General features: G+C 40.0%; 1 protein-coding gene across 2 annotated transcripts in view; it reads right to left on the bottom strand.

The window, feature by feature from the left end:
• tns1b (tensin 1b) overlaps positions 1-21,382 on the bottom strand; it is a 237,720-nt gene that overhangs the window by 215,205 nt on the left and 1,133 nt on the right. The window lies entirely within an intron of this gene.

Here is a 21,382-nt window from a genome sequence, read left to right as displayed (position 1 = left end):
GACATGAAAATGAGAATAATGATACAAAATGATCATTCCCTCCAATATCGTGAATCATATCGCAATCGCAATATCAGTCAAAATAATCACAATTAGATATCTTCCTCATATCGTGCAGCCCTAATTTAAAGTAAAATGAATGAACTAGAGCTGTAACAATTCAAAATGTTGCTGTGCAATTAATTGTCTCGGAAATAATAGCGATTGACAATATAATTGTCTCTTTCAGTCCACTTTAAAAAATATTTATTTATTTATCACTTTTTCACACAAATTAAAGTTTTGAATGAATTCCAGAATACATGTTTTGGTTATTTATCACAGTTATGTGACCCAGGTAATGTCATAACACAAATATATACAGCCTATAAAGTAAACCCTGCCTCTTCAAAAAACAATTCTAACGTAGGGTCAAGTGCTAACAACTAACATTTGAAATAAAAATATAAAGTCCAACCGATAAGCACTTACATAATTACAATTTTGCATATCTAAACAAAATCAACAATTACCTGTCATACGCCTTAAGACCTTAGCTAATGTTAGCAATTAATTGCAGTTAAACAAAGAAACCTTGATTACGTGAAAACAAAATTGACAATTAAACAATTATGTAATAATTGTTACAGGCCTAGAATGAACTGGCGAAGTATATGGAGCTAAAAGAGTCTCAATAAAGATAAATGCACACACTACATTCACATATGCACACACAGGATTCATACATGCACACACGATTCATAAATACACACACAGGATACACAAATGCGCACAAAATTCACAAATACACACACACAAAATTTAAAAAGCACAGAAGATTCACAAATGCCTTTTTTTAAACAGGGAATGATCTACAACCAATCAGATATCTCCCTTGTTTTAGCCAATCACAAGAACGCACCCCACGTGGGGGATTGTTTACTTATAAGCCAATCACATGAACGCGTTCACACAGCGCTATATGAATGTGGGTGGAGTCATCCATTCTAGTAGTGTTTTGCTCAACTTTAGGAGCTCCACACAGTCTGACGAGAAAGCGGCAAGAAAAGCAGAGAAAATTTGCAATTAGCCATCAATTTTCGTAAAACGGCCCATATTTGACCTCTACATAGGTGATTTCTCGCCTAAAATGTTGTCAGAACTGAATTTAATGATGAATAAGATGGTGAAAATTGTTAAAAATGTCCCGTTGTTGGTTGTTGCTCCGTCTGCAAGTTCCGAGTTGGCAGTTGGCGTGACTTATAAGTTCGACCAATCAAGTACACCTAGGAAAAGGGAAAAGACCTTGCTCTGAAGTAGGAGCTAAAAAAGTACGCTACTGAGGCCAGAGGAACTTAAAAATCCCCAAATTTTTCCTGTCGAACACGACGACAAAGTATTTCTAGGAACGTTTAGTTCTAAGAACTGCAAAAATCCCTCCGGTCGGAAAGCCCCTCATGACTCCTACACCACATTCATATAGCGCTGTGTGAACGCATTCATGTGATTGGCTTATAAGTAAACAATCCCCCACGTGGGGTGCGTTCTTGTGATTGGCTAAAACAAGGGAGATATCTGATTGGTTGTAGATCATTCCCTGTTTAAAAAAAGGCATTTGTGTGTCGAGCCAAGTCAGGGCAGTCTCAAAATTCACACACAAATGCAGTGAAGTTCACAGACCGCAAGCAGTTTGTAAATCAAGATATATTTGTGTGTGCATCAGAAATACATTTCTGAATCTTGTCCTGTGCATTTCTGAATCTTGTGTGCATTTGTAAATGTTGTTTGCATTTCTGAATTTTGTGTGCATTTCTGAATTTTGTATGCATTTGTGAATCTTCTGTGCTTTTTAAATTTTGTGTGTGTATTTGTGAATTTTGTGCGCATTTGTGTATCCTGTGTGTGTATTTATGAATCATGTGTGTGCATGTATGAATCCTGTGTGTGCATATGTGAATGTAGTGTGTGCATTTATCTTTATTGAGACTCTTTTAGCTCCATAGAAGTACTGCGTTTACCTTTTGCATTTCCCCTACTACAAGAGGTAGAGAACCGTTCCAGGAAAGGGAATCAATACACTGGAGGTGCTGGCAGCTGAGGTGAAGGGGTCGTTCCTTTGCAACGGGTCTCCTAACTAAGTAACAGTAACTTTTTTTAACAGACCCCTAATGGCAGCCACCTCAGACCTGACAGATTCATTGCCACTCGCCCATGAGCGAGGAGGGGACTGAGGGAGCGAGCATGCTGGGTAACAGGAGTAGCATTGGACAGCAACATTCTTCCCGTCCACTCTTCTCCTCTCAACACGACTTTTACAAGGTATGGAAGAAAGAGGCAATGTTTACTTTGCTGGAGACACAGTGGCAGCCTACTCGCCTCAGAGGAAGGCATATTAGCAAAACACACACACACACACACACACACACACACACACACACACAATCGATTCTCGATTCCGATTCTTGGTTCTCGGTGGAGTTAGAACAAGTCACATGCTAATTTCTCAGATAAGAGGAAAATGTATTTTTATTCAATGGTGATTTACAGTTTTACTGGGCTTTTTCAATGTAAAATAAATCCACACTTAAGAGCACGGCTTACTGTATGGAAACCAAAACTTGCGTGTGTTAAATTTGGAACTGATGATCAGATTTGAAACGATTCCAAACGATTCCATTGGAATCGTAATTTCTGAAAACAATTCCAAGTTGGAATAGGTTCTCTATGCTCAATCCTACACACATACATACACACACATTAAAACTACACTGATCCAAGTGGCTGAACTCAATCCTACCACATGTTCATCATTACTTAATCACAAAAAATCCATGAGTCATGTCTGGTCACAGTGAAACCATTTAGAATCATGCATAATCTAATTTGGAGCAGAGTTTCAAGTTCTAACGTTGCTGTTTATGTACTGAGTGCTTTACATAAACTTAATATCTGCATAATGTCATTAAACAACTAGAAACAGATAAAAGAATCCCATAGTTAACTGTGTTATTGCCCATGCATGTGTGTGTGTGTGTGTGTGTGTGTGTGTGTGTGTGTGTGTATATGTGTGTGTGTGTGTGTGTGTGTGTGTGTATATATATGTGTGTGTGTGTGTGTGTGTGTGTGTGTGTGTGTGTGTGTGTGTGTAGATAGAGGGATCCTAACTGTGTCTGTATTGTAAACACTGTGAAGCCCTGAGCCCAAACCATATAGGCTTCATCTTCCTAAAGCCCTTCCAAACCGCCCTCAGCTGGATCAAAGTGTGCGTTGTGTGCTTAGGTTTTAACCTGGGGGGGTTTTACTTTCTGGCTGATTGTTATCGCTCCCCACAGTGCTAAGCCATGAGTGAGGCCTCGGTGAAGGCTGCTGCCAAAGGAGTGTCTGAAATGTCTGTGTGTTGTGTGAGTACTCCTCTCTGTCATGTGTGCTGGGGATAAGGCAAAGGCATTGGTTTAAATTGGAAGCGCCTGTTGCATGACCTCACACTTGTCATTTGTGATTAATCCATATGAACATCACATTACAGCAAGTCGTTTCTTTAGCGCAGATAACAGTTTCAGGCTTACTGCACCAATTAAAAATCACAACACTGACTGCCCCCTGCTGGTCTCTTTTCTCCACAATCACCAGGTCAGGATTATTTTAAGAAAGATCAAGCTATATGGCTTCCTTTTAGAGGGGGAAATCAAACATGGCTAAAGCCACCGGCCAGGCTGTAAACATGGCAATGGTGCCTTAAATCAACGCTGTGGGACGCTTCTCCACACAGGCAATTGACCAATGTTCTCACCTAAATCCCTCAACACTTTATTTTACTGCACACAGGGTGTGTTCAATCATGTCTTAGAGGATTTCCAAGAAACATAGCAGCATTACTAGCAGCATAGAACATCCTTTGGCAGCGCATGAAGTCTATACATACATTCCACATGTGCAAGAAATCGTATAGTCATTTGTATCATACGTAAGTCGTATGTGGAATGATGCTGGCAGATTATCAAGGTTGATAGGCAAAACTATAATCCCTAATGATTAATGGGGTACGTCTTTAAAATCCTGGGGGAGTGATTTATAAAGACAGTGACATGAGTGAGTGCAAAAAAAAATTTAAGAACTGTGTGAAAGCTCAGTTCATCAACTTTTTGTTGTTTTTTTTACTCAGCGGTGCTCATTTTTGAGGGAGTAGGAAGCTCCATGCATCCAATTGCTTTTTGACACTAATCCAGGTTTGAGCATCATTGGCAGCAAATTAAACAAAGTAGCCCAGATAGTGTCTCCCCTGGCACATCCTACACGCCTCCTGTAGAATCCTGTAGGAGCTCCCAGGTCACATGACATCTGCAGGCCTCCTGCATCTTCCCCGAGGTCGACTCCCAGTTGAACAAAAACCTCTATAGTGAGGATTTCTAGGAGGCATCCGGGTAACCTAACACACCAGGTGGTTTGTTACACAGAAGCATCCGAGAAGCCATCATGGAAGCTGTTGTTGTTGTGGTAATGCTTGGCAGGTGATTGCACGAACCATCCGTCTATCAAACTCTTGCTGAAGCCAGTCGGGAGAAGAGCAAAAACATCTTTTCTATCGAGAAAAGCCTTCAGTGGCGTTCTTTGCTCTTCTTTCAATAAATAAATACTCTCCAGTTCTGATACAACTGATGCTATTGCAGCATCTACGCTAACCTCTTTAGGAGCTACCCACGGTAAGGGTTTATAGTAGTGCTGCAACTAACTATTATTTTCATTGTCGATTAATCCGTTGATTATTTTCTCAAACAATCAAATTAGTTGTTTGATCTATAAAATGTCAGAAAATGGTGAAACATGTCGGTCAGTGTTTCCCAAAGTTTACTGTCACAAAGGAGAAAAGAGACCAGAGTATTCACATTTAAGAAGCTGCAATCAGTAGTCTGGCTATCACCAGACCAAGCTCAATCTTTTAAGATTGAACATTAGTCTGGGGAGTCTGCTCTGTATTTTCTCTGCACAAGAGGCGTGATCAACGGGCATAGTTCAAATGACTCTGCACGCAATTGGATAGTCTTTCAACCAATCAGACCAGACCAGCGACAGCGGCATCAACGGGTTGCTGCCATGGTTGCTGCGCTTCGGTGGCCGCCATGTTGAATGTAAACAAAAAGCTGCTTGGTCGCTTCTCTATCGTCATCGTGTTAAACCCGCCAATAGCACGCCAGGCGAAAACCTGAATGTACAGGGTTCCAGCCTGAGCTGCAGGGCGAAATCAAATCGCCGGCAGATCGGACTGAGTTTACCCAGTCTATGCAATCAGAGAAGTTTTACTCAAACTGATTAATCGATTATCAAAATAGTCGGCGATTAATTTAATAGTTGCCAACTAATCGATTCATCTTTGCAGCTTTAGTTTATAGGTGTAAGGAAACAAACAGGGTCTTTACAAGTATAGTAAAACAAGAGTGTGTATATGTATTTGTCTGTGTGTGATGGTGGTAGTGAGGACACCCCACCTGTCAGCTTCAGACAACATACACCCACTTAACACGGAGCTGAATTTCTTCACAGCGCCAACTGTAACCCATGGCGATGGTGAGCCTGCACTGTAGCCGGCCATTATGCAAATGTAAATCACGCTTGACTGGCCACAAGACTGTGTGTGTGTCCATCGCATGGCTTCACATTTCACCCAAACTTTATTGGTGCCAGTGGCCTTTTGTCTGCTTTAATTGAATTAACTTCTCAGCAACGGACCTTGTTGCAGGAGAGCGATGGGACATTACACAGCCATCCCCTCGGCATGGGAGCTTTTACTAGTGTTTACATTGGAATCATTCAGTGCTTTGGTAGAAAAGGGGCTTCTCTTTCAGTACATTTTATAACTTGCTAACATTTTCTTTTTAGGAGCTACATGAGACATTTGTCACAGCCTCGGAATGGATTAGAAGATAAACAAGACTCATGTCACTTTTTCTGTCATTTTGTGTCATGTTTTACATACACTTACAAAAAAAGCTCCAGTGCTTTCACTCTAACAGTTACATCTTAATACTGGCTGTCCTTCCTACTTGTGCCAGTCACTTTGAATGGCTAAAAAAAAATTGCCATTCTATAGCTGTAATAGTCTCTAGAAAAAAGCGTTGTTAAAGACCTTGAAAATGAGCTTTTTACTAGGGCTGTCAATCGATTAAAATATTTAAAATCGCTATTAATCGCATGATTGTCTATAGTTAACTCACGATTATTCGCAAATTACTAGCACTTTTTTTTAAAATCTGTTACAAATGTACTTTAAAAAGGGATATTTTTCATGTTTTTAATATTTAAGTGGTATTTGACACTCAACGTACTCCAGTGGTAACTCATCGACAGTAAATGCAAATCATTTGTCTTGTGGAGAGAACCATCTGGAAGGGCTTTGAAACTTAACTTGCCATTCAAAAGACCCTTTTCTTTATCCATTTCTGCTCAAGGAGGGTTGTTTCTGCTAGCCATCCACAGCGTTACTGCTGCATCGCTTCCTGATTTCACAAACTACGGAGCGGCCCAAGGCCCAAATCTCAGAACCCGTGTGCGTTAATCGTGTGTCCAAAATGTGTATCGTTAAAAGGAATTTGAGTTGAGTCGTTATTATAGAGTTCATTTTTACAGCCCTAATGGTCCAAAGTTGGGAGAGTTTTGGTTATTTCTCCGGACTATGCTCTTTTTACTGATTTGACAGTAGTGGGGATCAGTTGAAAAAAAGGTGATGTCACATATTTCTGTGCACCAATGGCAGTTTAGCAGCATTTAAAACGTAATGACAGTTGCTGGATTGTTTTATGGTGTGCTTACATTGCCATTGGTAATATGTCTTGGTAATAATGGTACAGAGGGATAGAGGACTACTGCAACACCCATATAATAAAACAAAGACACGAACCCCAGCATACATTTTAACCCATAACACACATAACATAGCAATAATATTGCCATTTAAGTCCATGGGCATGGGGGGGGGGGGTTATGCATGTAAATCACAGTTTAAAAAGTAGGAAAGGTCAATGGCAATGTCCCCATCTGCTGGTTAAAAAGCACAAAATGCTAATCTGTCAGTAGTCATGAACTACTTTGAAGGGCCTGGTGCATTTTAGACAGCCATCTTCAGATAAAATACAGCACTCTGCCATTGTTTTGGCTACAAGTCACAGTTTAAAAGAAAGAAGGAATGTGTTCACTGTTTTTTGGTTGTCTTCTTCTTTCATGTCTGCTTGTCCCCAGTCAAAATGGCACAGACCAACCCAGACGCCAAGCAAACAGTGTCACATGGTTTCCCCCAGCAGATAAAAGAGTCGTGGAAATGCTAATGTTTGGCCAGTCTCTGAGAGAATGTGAAGCAAACAAGTTTCCGTCATCTTGGTGTGTTTGATTTTTGCAGAGTTACAGATTTGAGCAGACTTTAATGAAACAACCAGTGATCTATGGTGCTTAGAGTATTGCTAGATGTGATAGGTGATACATCAAGTGGGATTGACTGTTCTGGGACTAATCCTCAACATAAAGATCATTTTTAAAACAATAAGTAGGAAACAATAAGTAGGTCTTTTGTATTACTACAAATAAGACTATTACTAGTATTTTGCCACATTGGTGTAATTATCCTTGGACTATAGCTGTCACTTTTTATTTTTTTATTGATCTGAACTCTTCTGGTGAAATTTAAAATTTCAAGCAACAGACCACCAGAAATGGAAAATTCATGGATAGAGTTCAAGCTGTTTGCGAACGTTGTAAAATGAACGTTAGCTTGTCAATGAAGTGAGGCAGCGAAGGCATCAGAAACTAGCGGGACAACGTCAATTCTACAACGAAATTTTAGGATACGGCTGGCTTCAATGGTTGGAATCAAATTCATTTGAACAAATACTGTGTTAATTTGATTTAATTTGACCTTTTTTGTGATTTTCTTTTAAGTGAGATCTTTAGAGCAGGTCTGACTGAGATCGGGTCTGTTTCATGAAGACCTCTAGTGTCTCACCCCCGAGAAGGCTTCAACAACTATTTCAATTTTAAAAAATACTTGAAAATGCTGTTAGACCCATCTTTGGTATAAGCTTTAAAGGGTCCATAGTCATTAATGAACTGAATGCAGACTGTAGAGTCTGATTTATAGGGGTGGGGGAAGAAAAAAATCGATACAGCATAGTATCGCGATATTTTCCGTGGCAATACTGTATCGACACACAGACGCCAAGTATCGATCTATTATTATACATGTGTTGGTCAGTTTGTCTGCTTGAAAATCCCATTTTGCAGCAATAAAATTGAAGTGAGATGAACAAACAGAGATATTTATCGTTTTAGATAAAAACAGATGGTGACAAAGTTTCCATTTGGGGACATAATTTTAAGTTGGAAAAAAGGTAATAAATTGCAATATATCGCAGAATATTGCAATATGTTTAAAATCGCAATAATATTGTATCGTAACATAAATATCGTGATGAAATCGTATTGTGAGGCCTCTGGTGATTCCCACCCCGACTGGTTTATGGTACTGTGTTGAATCTATGTCGTAGATACATGCGTAGGTACACATAGATTCGAACCCTACGCCGTAGCCTGATGTGCACCTTCCCAGAAATGTAACTTTGTGTCATGGGGAAGCAGAGCACAACAACTGTGATTGGTCCGCTTGGCTGTGGACTTGGTAGCGCCGTATTTCCTCCTACTCATTTCAATGAACAACATAAAATCGAAGGAGAGGGTTAACTTTTCCTGCTACAGCTTTCCGTCCGTGGTCAGAAAGCACAGGGGAGATAATTTGTTTCTCCGTCTCCACAGCTGGTACTCCGGAGCTAATCCCCATCACTCTTTCACCCGCTCTACCACATTCTCCCCATGCACGCACGCACACATGCACTCACGCACACGCACACACACACGCACACACACACACACACACACACACACACACACACACACACACACACACACACACACACACACACACACACACACACACACACACACACACACACACACACCTCTTTCCTGAAATTAACAAATATTCAAAACTATTCAATTTTTTTCTTTGACAGCTTACATTCTTTTTGGGAAGTGTGAATGAGTGCCCCGGCCCTCAGTTTGGCAACTATACGGTCTCCTGGGAATAGTAATCTCAGTCTAAACATAAGCATGCAAATGACAGGTGTTAAAGGATTGGCTACAGTCGAGTTTAGCGGTAATATTAGACACAAGACAATCGCACAAAATGACAAAGAGATCCCAGGAACATGCCACAAATGTGAAAGTGCAGAGAAGGAATGTTATCCAGTGAAGTGATAAGTAACAGTGTTGCAGTGGAGGGAGCTGCTAACTGATAAAGCAGCTATTAAAGTGGTTGTCTCGCTTTCATCATGTTTAAAGGCACTTTATCTAACAATGGACTGTTAAATCCATTACAGTTATCTCTGACAGGGGAGCCCAACCTTTCAGGACAGATAAAGTATAGCAGGGAAACATTCGGAGTATGTATTTCTATTTCATCAATACTGGGATTAAATATAATTTAAAATACAAATGTTTAATCTAAATAAAGAGCTGCATGTCTTAATGTGTAATAATATGTAATGTAATGTGTGTTTTCTACAGGATGCATTAGACTTAATAATCTGCACACATTTCATGATAAACATTTCCCTTCAAAATGTGACTGTGTACAAATGTGCACAATACAGGTCAAGTTGGTGTCACGGCTGCCACTTTGCAACAATGATACGTGCCCTGTGTCACTACAGTAACTTGTCACTATGAATCAATGCATCTAAGCTATCCTGTTTTGTCAAGAAGTAGCTATATAACTTACATATCCAAGGAAATATTAGCCTCAAACCGGAGTTACAACTGCTACACAGTTCTAAACAGCCGTTGACAACACAATACCATGATGCCGAGGTATTCAGGCTATTTTCAGAGTCATGCCATGAAGGCTTGCCAAGGCAGACAGGCACGCAGAAGGTAAAGAAGTAGCAGATTATGTTCTCATAACTTCTATGACAACTGTAATGTTAAGAAAATGGAGTGGGCTTAAAAGGGTAAAACCCCTCAATTTAGGTAATCCAATATGCTGTTCTTGCAGTCTGGGAAATTCCATGTAGAACCTAAGTAACTGACGAAAGGCTTTTATGCTCGATACCCTATTGCGATACCCAATTTTTATTCTTTATTTAACCAGGCAAGTCATTAAGAACAATTTACAATGTGGGCCTGGCAAAAGGCAAAGCCTCTTGAGGGAGGGGCTACAGGAGAAAAGTCGAAAGTTAAATGCATTTTACTATATATTATATTATTATATATATTCACCCAAAGCTGAGCTCGATGGTGACCATTGACTTCAAGGCACCTAACCCTAACCGTAACCCTAACCTTAACCCTAACCATAACCATAACCATTGCCTAATCCTAGTGCCTTCCAGGCAGCGCTGCCTGGAAGGAGACGTTGGGGGCTTAAAACACCGATAAACCAAAGCTAATATTATCTTACAAAGTTACCCACTTGATTTTTCTATCACAGACCTCTGAAGCCTCATATTAGCTTGAGCTAAACCTTAGACTGCATTTCTTACACAGAATAAGAAGTTTGGATTTCATGCCCCATCACTTTTCTTGAAATTGCTTAAAGGAAGCATCTCTTTGCCTATATCTAAGCATTTAAATAAAAGTTAAAGTAGTACAGTACAGGGATGTAATGTTGTACCTTAAAACCATGTGGTATAGATTAGAGAGTTAAAAAAAAAATGCTCATCCATAGAGATGTTTACTACACACTGATTAGGATAACATTAAAATCCTCACACTGATAGTAAAAACCCAATGCCATTTATAAAGCAGCCCTGCCCATAGATTTATAGCATTGCCTAATGGACTAATACATCCAGATATACTGCAGGGATCCCCATAAGTATAAAAAGATTTAACTAAATCTGTAGACAAATTCCTGTCATCTAATGTGACATATCACTTTCTCGCCTTATATACATGTGAGAATAAAATAGAATCAGTATATTTCCATGGGGGTACAGGCTACCATAAATAAACTCCCAGCCTGTGTATATGATAGAAATGTGTGGCACGCCGGTGATGCTTGTGAAGGATTTCAGGCGCGTGCAACACATGTGCAGCATCGGGTCAGAGAGTGTGATTTAATTAAAGATTCCTTTGCCTGGTGCATAGGACGGGACACACCCGCTCTCATTAACAGGGATCAGGACGGGACCGGGGAACATGTGCCGTGTTTTTTTTTTATGGAGGGCTATTGAGTTTCTACTCACTGTTCTACTATTAATAACGGCATGACAAACTTTCTCTACAGGACAATCAACTGTTGTGTCCCCCTGTGTTATCTTTAGTGCACTGGAGACAGAAAAATAACATAGGTATAAAGAGTTATGTTTCTCCAAAAACACTAATAAAAGATGTGTATTAATATGTTCACAATGCATTGGTCAATGTCCAAAGATTAGTCTTATCCAAGCCAGTGAACCCTTTCTTTTCTTCACAGCGTTGCCTGTGACAGTGAGTGACAGTTCATTACTAGAGCTGCAAAGATTAGTCGATTTAGGGCTGCAACTAACGATTATTTTCATTGTCAAATAATCTGTTGATTATTTTCCTGATTAATCGATTATTTGTTTGGTCTATAAAATGTCAGTAAATGGTGAAAAATGTTGATCAGTGTTTCCCACAGTCCAAGATGGATCATTTAAGAAGCTGGAATCAGAGAATATTTACTATTTTCCATAAAAAAATGACTCAAATTAATTAATCTTTGCAGCTCTAAATCAATTAGTTGTCAACTATTAAATTAATCGCCATCTGTTTTGATAACTGATTAATCGGTTTGAGTATAAAGTAGGGCTGGGCATCGTTCAAAATCTTTCGATCCCGTGCCAATTTCGATACCTCAGTTTCGATGCCGGTTCCTTAACGATACTTTTTTCGATACCATATGTTTTAAAATCCATTTCATCATCAACAAAAATACATTAAACACAAAGCTTTTATTTTCCACCTTAATTGTGAATCAAAACAGTTATCAAAATAAAAACATTCTGGTAACACTGCTCACTCAGAGTAACATTAATACAACTGGTTGTGCTATTGGATAGGGGTGCACCAGTCAGATACTCAGGATTGGTATCAATCTGAACATTAAAAATTAACAAAAAAAGAGAAACCTTTTTGCCACAACATGAACATATTATAAATAATAAATAAATAAACAAATGACATTGTGTACAGGCTAATATTGAACTAACTAAAATGCAAAGGAATGTAAACAACAAAGACGTTTTAGTGCAAACTGCATAATGACACAAACCTTTAACAATAAACTGCCCTGTTGTCAACATTGAACTAATGAAGAACTAACTGAAGTGCAAAGGAATGGCATTGAATTGCCTTGTTGCTGAAAGGTGCTGTAGAAGTAAAGTTGCCTTGTCTTACAACCTCAGCCTGTCAGTCAGTCATCAGGGCACAGAAACCACTGTTGTGCCTGCTTGCATCTTTTTGCACAAAACTCTGGACTCTGAAGTTGCTGCTGTTGCACTGTTACATTTTTGCACACCTTTCTGCACTACCAGACCACATCATATAACAATGTTTGCTGCTCGTGACATTCTTGTGTTTTTGTCTTGTGATCTTGTCTTGTGATATAGTTGCCGTTTATTGTTTTATTGTTTTTGTTTTAGTGTTAGGAAAAATGTCCCTATCTGTTGAGCACTTTATTTTCCTCTTGTGGTAGGAATGTCTTGTCTTATCTTTCAATTCCTCTGCATAGTATATGTGAAGAAATTGACAAATAAAGATGACTTGACTTGACTTGTCTGAGAGGAAGTGTAAAACAACAGCACGCGACTGCTTTCGGCTCGCCATTAATATCATATCGCAGCAAACGCTGGCTGCGTGAAGTTTTGAAAAACTGTAAGCACACTTGAAACCACTTTATCGGCATTGCCGTGACTCACTGTGACTTCAACAAAACTGCAGAGCCGATGTAGTTTGCTCCGTCCGCACCTCTGCGCGTGCGTGTGTGTGTGTGTGTGTGTGTGTGTGTGTGTGTGTGTGTGTGTGTCGGTCGGAGCTCCGCTCTCTGTCAATATGCAGAGAGGACAGATAAGCTTGCGCTTATGTGCTCAGATGCTTTTGGAAACCGAAATTTTGGAAACCGAAATTTGGCACCGAAAGATAAATCATTTTTCAATACTCATAGGATCCGGGTATTTTTTTCTGTGCCATAAAAGTATGGACGTTCGGTGCCCAGCCCTAGTATAAAGTATCTGATTGCAGCTTCTTAAATGGGAATATTTTCTAATTTAGTTTCTTCTCTCCTCTGTGACGGTAAAGTGAATATCTTTGAGTAGTGGACAAAACAAGACATTTGAGGACTTTGGGAAACACTAATCGAACATTCGAACCATTTTCTTGACATTTTATAGACCAAACAACTAATCGATAAATCGAGAAAATTAGCAGATTAATCGTTAGTTGCAGCCCTACTTATTACGTTTCCCCTCCCTTTCCAGTGAGAAACAACATTCCAGTGCAAATACCTATGAAATTCCTCCACGGAGGAATGTCTAAGTGTGTAAACCTATCCTTTAAAAAAACCAGTGAGGGCGAACTAGCAACAATGATCTGCCTCGGCTTGTTACAAGCATTGGTGCAAAATAGAGAGAGAGGGAAAAAAAACAGAGTTTTTCTTCCTGTGTGTATTCAGAGTAAATGCAGCATGTCAAAGGGGGGATTTATTACGTCCCCAAAGAAAAACATTCTCCCAATGATGAAAACATGATTGGGCGACCTGGGTAGCCCTGCCTAACTTCTGCTCCACTGTCACAGTAATTACCCTTGGAGCCCCGTGGCATCCGACCTCGGTGAAAAAGACCCAGGGAAAAGAGAAGAGCCACAAAGACGCATTTTGAGGCGAAAGGGATGCGACCTGGGAGAGCCGAGCTCCCTGTCCATCACTCGGAAGTGTTGTGAATGGCTACAAAGGCCCCCAGAGTGAGACTTTGTGGGATTGTCGACGTTGCCAAGAGCAAATGCCACATCGCTTTGCCAAGTATTAGGGGAGAAGACAAGAAAATCCCCCCCCCCGTCCCCCACACATACATAGAGAAATATCAACAAAACTGCAGCATAAAGGCCACATTCACGGGTGCACAAAGCCATAGAGGCTGCATGGTATAGGGCTAAACTGAGTGTATTATGTTGCACGGATGCCACAAGGTCTGAGGCAGAGGTGGAAGTTAGGCCTCTGCTTTACATTCCAAGAAAAGGAGCATGCAACCGTGACTCTCGGGGGGGGGGGGGTACAGTTGCCCTATGCCTTAATCTATCATTCTGACTGTTACTCTATCCACTGTGCATTGCCAAGTGAATTAAAGACACTTTAAAGGAGCTCAATGAACGCCTTTTGTACCCCATTATCTTCTTGTTCCTAGGGCTTTGTGGCCAACATTACGCATCACAGAATCAGTAATGTCTTGAAAGGCTGTTTGGAAAAGAAACATCCGCTCATCGGATTCACACATGCTTTCACAAAGAGGCTTTGAAAGTAAAGGCGTTGACTTCCAAAATGGATAAAAAGGCTCAAATTATCAGCGATTCCATGCTAGCTGCTGGCTCAAGCTGAAGGATTTCTTCTCAAGTTGTACAATTTAACACATGCATCTACATTCCTTGACAGCATTTCGATTTTTGAATACTCTGAAGTTGTACGGAACAATCTATGCAGTGTAAGGTTGCCAATATACAATGCTAGTATAAAAAAGCTATACCCAATACCACTTTCAATACCCCGGCAAAAAGATCCAAGGCATACAAAATAGGATACATTTTTTCTTTCTTTTTTTATTAACAACCTGCACACAGTGCTGCTAAAGAAAAAGACACTGAACACATACCAACACATTTATAATAATGTGATTGTTTGACTGAAAAAGTGATTTTAGATTTTTTTATAGTTTCTGTACTTTCGATACTATTGAATGTATTATAAACACAGATCACATCGTTTTAAAACAGTGGTTATCGTTTGAAACGTGGTATCGAAAAAAGTATCAAAGCATCGCTACTTTTGACAACCTTAATGCACTGAACATCTCACACCACATTTACACAATTTAACTGATGTATATTAACAATACATTTGAGATTGTCATACTTGATTGTTGGAATGTTTAGGTCATTCTGTGGAGCTCAGGTCAACATGGGCTCCAAACTGAAAACTGAGACTAAAACAAACTGAAATATCTCAGTTTGAATTCACTTTGAACGGTATTTTATTCATCTTAAAAAATAAGTCTTCTAATGCATAATTCTTGTTTTATCATTGTAAGCTTAATGGCCATAACTCTTTCTATTAGCATGGTTGTGTTCTTTTACATCTGCTCTTTCACTGAAATATATTCATACATACTGTACATAATCATGAATGCATGTAGGGTTGATACGTGGATTAAAAACTGCTCTGATCATCGGTTTTTTTGTCAACTCTTGTGAATGCACAAGTTTCTCATTAAGTAACTGGATCACATCATCCAATTACTGGGAGGTTTCTGGGAAGGATGCAGACTACAGAAAAGCATTTCAAAGTGTGCTAAATCATAAAGCTATTTGCTGCTCAGAGCTGGTTTAACCAGCTGGGAGTGGCACGTGGGAGAGGGTTACCACAACAAGACAGACAATAACTTCACTCACAAACAGATGCCTTTGATATCTTCCCTTATTATCTGAATCCTCTACATATCACCGTCACGATAAAATCCAGTGAAGCAGGGCGCCTGGGTAGCTCAACTGGTAGAGCGTGCTGCTGTGGCTCAGTCCTCGCCACAGCGGCTGCAGGTTCAATTCCGACCTGCGGCCCTTTGCTGCACGTCATTCCCCCTCTCTCGCCCCTTTCATGTCTAAGCTGTCCTATCAAATAAAGGCCTAAAATGCCAAAAAATAATCTTGGAAAAAAATAAAATATATCCAGTGTAGCTATTTACTGCCCAGACTGTCATGTGAAGAATATGTTAGGGCTGCTCAATTATGGAAAAAATCATAATCACAATTATTTTGGTCAATACTGGAGTCACACGTGACTGAAAACCAGATTACTCATTGACTTTTGGAAAGAGGTTGATGTTAAGTATTGAACGTAAAAAAATAGTGAAACAAATCAACAGTGAAATCACCTTTAACTGGGACATTTCCCTTGATACGTTTCCCGTTCAGAACACAAGACAAAAGGAGCCAAAACCATAATCGCGATTAATTGCAAAGCCCTACAATAGTCCTATTTAGAGAAGCTTCCTACTCTGAAATAAAATGCAGAAATATGGGCAAGAGGTTAAATTCCTGTTTGCATGGGCATTAAAAGGTAAAATGACAGGGGGTTAACCTTGCTGAGGCATCCCAACCCTGTCCCGGGTCAAGCACACACTGGGCACTTTTCCACAGAGGAACACACAGAGAGGGTGTTGTTCTGCGGCCCATGTGCGGGTCAGTGCCGGCAGGTAGGAGTGAAATGATAGGCCTCCCCAGAGACACAGCACAGAGGACACACTGTTTCCCCACAGCGAAAGCATCCGCTGGAATGCAATATGGGGCGGCAGGTAACTTTCAGTTCACCACATACCTTTATCGAAAATCTTCACATCCCAGGAAAGCCCCAGCCTGCCGTCTGACACTTTGGTGGGAATTCAGAAACGGGGCCAGAGAGCTGGACTTGACAGGCATCAAACTGAAAAGAGGATTAGTTTCTTGAGGAGGGATAGTCGGCGGTGTTACTTATGGTGAGAGTTTGGGCTGCCCGTTACTTGAAACCCATTGAGGGCTGGCAAACAGGTATCTGTCCCAGATTGGATTTAATATCTCTTTAAAATGGTTGTAGTTACCATGATGTGCATGTGTAACATTAAGCTTAATTGTACTTCTTGTGTGTGCATCTTTTATTTAAACATAAAAAAATCATTAAATAACACCGACCATTTATGTCTACTTATACCACTTTACATAGTAGTTTACATAAAGGCACACCAACACATGCCAGTTCTAATGTAAATATGCATTCATTTGCTCAAAAAAGAATGCCTGTGATGAGTTTTTTGTAAAGTGTAAACGTAGCGTTAAGTTAGCTCCCTAACGTTAATGTCATTCCAATTAATTGTAGCTAGCACTAGCTCCAAAAATCGCTAAAAGTCGGCAGATGACATAATACGCTCATTTGAATATTCATGTCATTGCGCATAATTTCCATAAAGCTAAAGCTTAGAGCTTAGAGTCAGCTGACACAATATGGGCAAATAAAATAAGGTGAAAATTCACAGTGAATTCAATCTGAACAGGTCTTTAGATTGTGTTTTGCTCTTCACCAGCTCCTCTTTTTTTACATTGGCTACTCATCCTTTGACACTGTAAACTAGCGCTGAACGATTTTTGAAAATAATCTAATTGCGATTTTTTTCCCAAATATTGCGATTCGATATTCGATTATTTTTTTAAGCTCTTTGTCTTCTGTATTATTCAACAAAGAATAATAATATAATAATGTATAGTATGAACACACAATTACACACTAGACAGTTAAATAAGTAAAAATATAGTATATATCTATATACACACACACACACACACACACACACACACACACACACACAACAGTGTCATTTTTTACAGTGCACAGAGAGGAGCTGCCTCCAGCCCCTCCCCCTCGTGAAGTTGCGTGCTGCCGTGTGCACTTGCTCAGAGAGGCTATTGTTACGTTAGCTAGTTGCTGGTGTTCTTGCCGTGGGATTAACTGTATTAATAAAACTGTTGAAACACCGCGGCCACGCTGCTGTGAAAGCTCCCCGAACGTCATTTATCAGTCTGCTTGTTAACACTCTCAGTGGCAGCTCTTCCACTCCATATCTTTATAACGGAGCTAACCGCTAACCGGAGCTAACCGCTAATCAGAGCTAATCGTTGCCAACTGAGCCTTGAGTTCTGTGTGCCTGTATCCATTAACTGCATGTATAGACTCAAGCCCGAATAAAACCCTTAATTTTATTAAAATGGCTGTAAACGTTTTTAACTACAACTCAGAGTTGTTTGAATGACAGAAATCAGCTCAAGGTACGGCGTAGCGTTAGCGTGCTAGTTGATGCTTTCTCTGCGGAGTGCAGACTGATTGCTCTGGCGAGTCATGTGACCAAATCGCAGCCTTTGCGATTAGGAAATCGCGTTTTAACATATCGCGATATTATCGCAAATGCAATTAATCGTTCAGCCCTACTGGAAACACTGCCAGCTATTCTGATCTAATGTGCTGGGAGTGGCTGTTCAAGTGTTTATATGGGGTGGTTACTGCAAGCTTTTGGGATTCAATCATACAAAAAAAGCCAAAGCAATGAACTGAGCATAGTGGCTAAAACTAATTTCCAGTTTCTTTGTATTAAAAAAAAAAAAAAACATAAATGGAGGTTTAAATTAGATTATGAACCCAATCAGAACATTTGACCCACAATATTAAATTCTACATTTTATTTGATTAAAATACGAATGCAAATTCCATTGGTTATATTTCTGTAAAGGATGGTATTCTCCAAGGTGTGCCTGACCTGGTTTGCAAGCTGTGCCAACCCAATAGTATAATGCATCATTTAATGCCATTCTTGCAAATGTGTCTTTGCAGTAACAGTAGAGTATGTCCTGTCTGTCAGCCTATGTACTGCCATTATACAACCACTTCTAGATGCAAAACATGCAGCGCACATTCTTCCTGAAGCCTTTTAAAGACCCCTCATCTGGTTCAAAGTCTCTGCTGTGTACTTTGGTTTTACATGAGGGTTTTACTTTCTGGCCGATTGTTATCGCTCTTCAAAGTTCTGCTCCACAGGTCTTCCTGAGCACAGCTTCTTCTTCTGGGACACTAACCACAAGCATCGCACATACACAGTACAAGGAGCAATTACCACAGGGATCTGAGCACACCTCCGACACAAACATCAGCATGAAAAAAAGAGCAAATGGTATGCAAAAACAATGCTAAGGTGAGCACAGCATTTGGTAAGGTACTGTAAATAAGCACAGACATTCAGAAGCATTCTACTGTGCCTTCAAGATAAATCAGGGAACCATTATAGTAGTTTGAGAGTGATTCAGATTCTGACAACTACCTAAATCTTCTTCAGCCAGGTCATACAGAACAGCTCCACATGTACAGTACAAGCCTCTTCTGAAATCCTACTTTTAAATCATAAGTGATTGTTTATACTCAGCATGACTGACACTTGGCAACTTCACTTGAGTGACTATTTGCAACACTTCATTACTTCAACCACAGCTCTGCAGGATGGAGTCACTGCATTCATTTCCCACAGCTCTCCATGCGCCCACAGCCCTACACGCCTCTGTGCCAGCTGTTTGTCTGTGCCACCGGACAACTCAACATATCTGGGAAAAGTCATCCGAGAAGTCTGGAAGTACCTCTCTAGTGTTACTTCCCAGCAGCACGGGAATTATCCCGGTTAATATACAGTATATGTCTGTGCTGTGGTGGAAATCTAGGCCAGTGATCCCCAACCAGGGGTACTTGTACCTCAGGTATACAGATGCTATTGGTATTGGTAAAGATTGTGGAAAACTCAGATAAGAAAAATAGGTTGGATGAAAAAGGATAAAGGAATACAGCCACATATTTGTATTTAGGATACAAATAAACAGCCAAACCAGATATTTTAATTACAGGATATTTATTGTCACAATAGCCAATAAACTACCAGCTACATTAGGCACACTGCACAGAATATACATCCCACGACCTCAGTCAGTTGTCAGTTCAGAAATAGTTGCAACATCCAGCTTCTAACTACCAACCCAAATTTTGGTTAGTACACATTTAAACTTGGCCGAACCTTCTGATAAAAAGACCAAGCTAAAACATCAGGACAGGTCCAGGGTCACAGTGTCTCCACTTGTTATGTGGTTATTAGTCTTAAAAAACTTACAGTTTAAAATCAGTCCAAATGAGCACATTTGGAACAAGATGGGCGGCTGCAGGGGTATGTCACACAGAAAACGTTGGAAAACCCTAGTGTTTAAATATTACTACTACACAACCTTTTGGTTACACTGTCAGTTCATTTCATATCAGGGCTGGGTTAAAATAATTGATTCTCCAATTAAAATCGATTTTGTTTGAGTGATCTGATACCAATTAATAAAATCCTGACATTGATTTTTCAATACAATATATGCCTTTTCACCATGGATGTATAAGGGCATCATTGATGTGACACACACAGGGGGAGCGTTCGTGTCCCGAAAGAACTAAAGGGGAAAACACAAGACTTTCACCCAGGAAACGGGTGTTCGTGTCCCAGGAGTACTACTTAAGGGAGCCGCTGTTTAAACCCAAACCACAATCTTTTTTAACTGGTCTTTTTGGTTCCTAAACTTAACTGTTGTCGTCGCAAGACAGTCACCTGTAGTCAGCTAAACTCAACTGCTACGGCCACTGAAACAAGCGTAACCTTGCGGTGCTCTGTCACCTTTTCTCCGCTAAACTCAACTGCAAAGGCAGGTGAAATGACTGTGACCTCCAAAATTGGTATATGGTGACATATGCCGACAACAATTTAACTTAATTACTGACCTCTTGTGTATCAATAACCTATCTTGAAAATTAGTAACTCTGGCTTCCTAGTGAATCTTTCCACGCAGCTCGATGCAGTACACTTGGGCCAATCTTGAATATTTGTGGCTGCATGCATAAAAGGAACTTATCAAAATTAACCAAAGACAAAATTATTGTTGTTATCAGCGGCCTCTTCTGGCATTTGCCCAAATTTCAGATGGCTAGTCTGTCACTGCCGGAGGCTCATTCCAGCCACAATTTGGCATTGTGACATAATGAGCCCACATGGCATTCTTTTTCTGTTGATTTCTCTGTGATAAGATGGCGGCTTCAATTGTAAAGTAAGCTGTCAGATTAATGTAGAGTAAAAAGCAAATATTTCTCTCTGAAATATAGCAAGAAAGTGGCATGAAAAGAAAAGACTAAAGTAAGACTTAAGTAAAGTTTACTTAAAGTTTAAGTAAGTTAATGTAAATGTACTTAGTTACATTCCATCACTGGGCACTACTAATGATCCCTGTAAGTTGGGTCTTGCAGTGCAAGCATGACTGAACTTGGCGGTCCTTGTAGTGAATGGTTTACCTCATTCACTCTCAGAAGCAGTGTGAATGCCTAATGTCAAAGCAGGCACTAAACACACAATACTATACCTGGATTGATGGTTCAACAAGCTGTTTGTTACTTATGTAACAACCCCCTGGCTATACCAGTGGTGGGATGTAACTAAGTACATTTACTCCAGTAGCCTACTGTACTTAAGTACAAATTTGAGGTAGCCTTGTACTT

This window comes from Sander lucioperca, chromosome 8 (assembly GCF_008315115.2).
Source record: "Sander lucioperca isolate FBNREF2018 chromosome 8, SLUC_FBN_1.2, whole genome shotgun sequence".
NCBI classification, from domain to species: domain Eukaryota; kingdom Metazoa; phylum Chordata; class Actinopteri; order Perciformes; family Percidae; genus Sander; species Sander lucioperca.
Note: the sequence above shows the minus strand (reverse complement) of the source record. Positions and strands in the feature narration are given on the sequence as shown.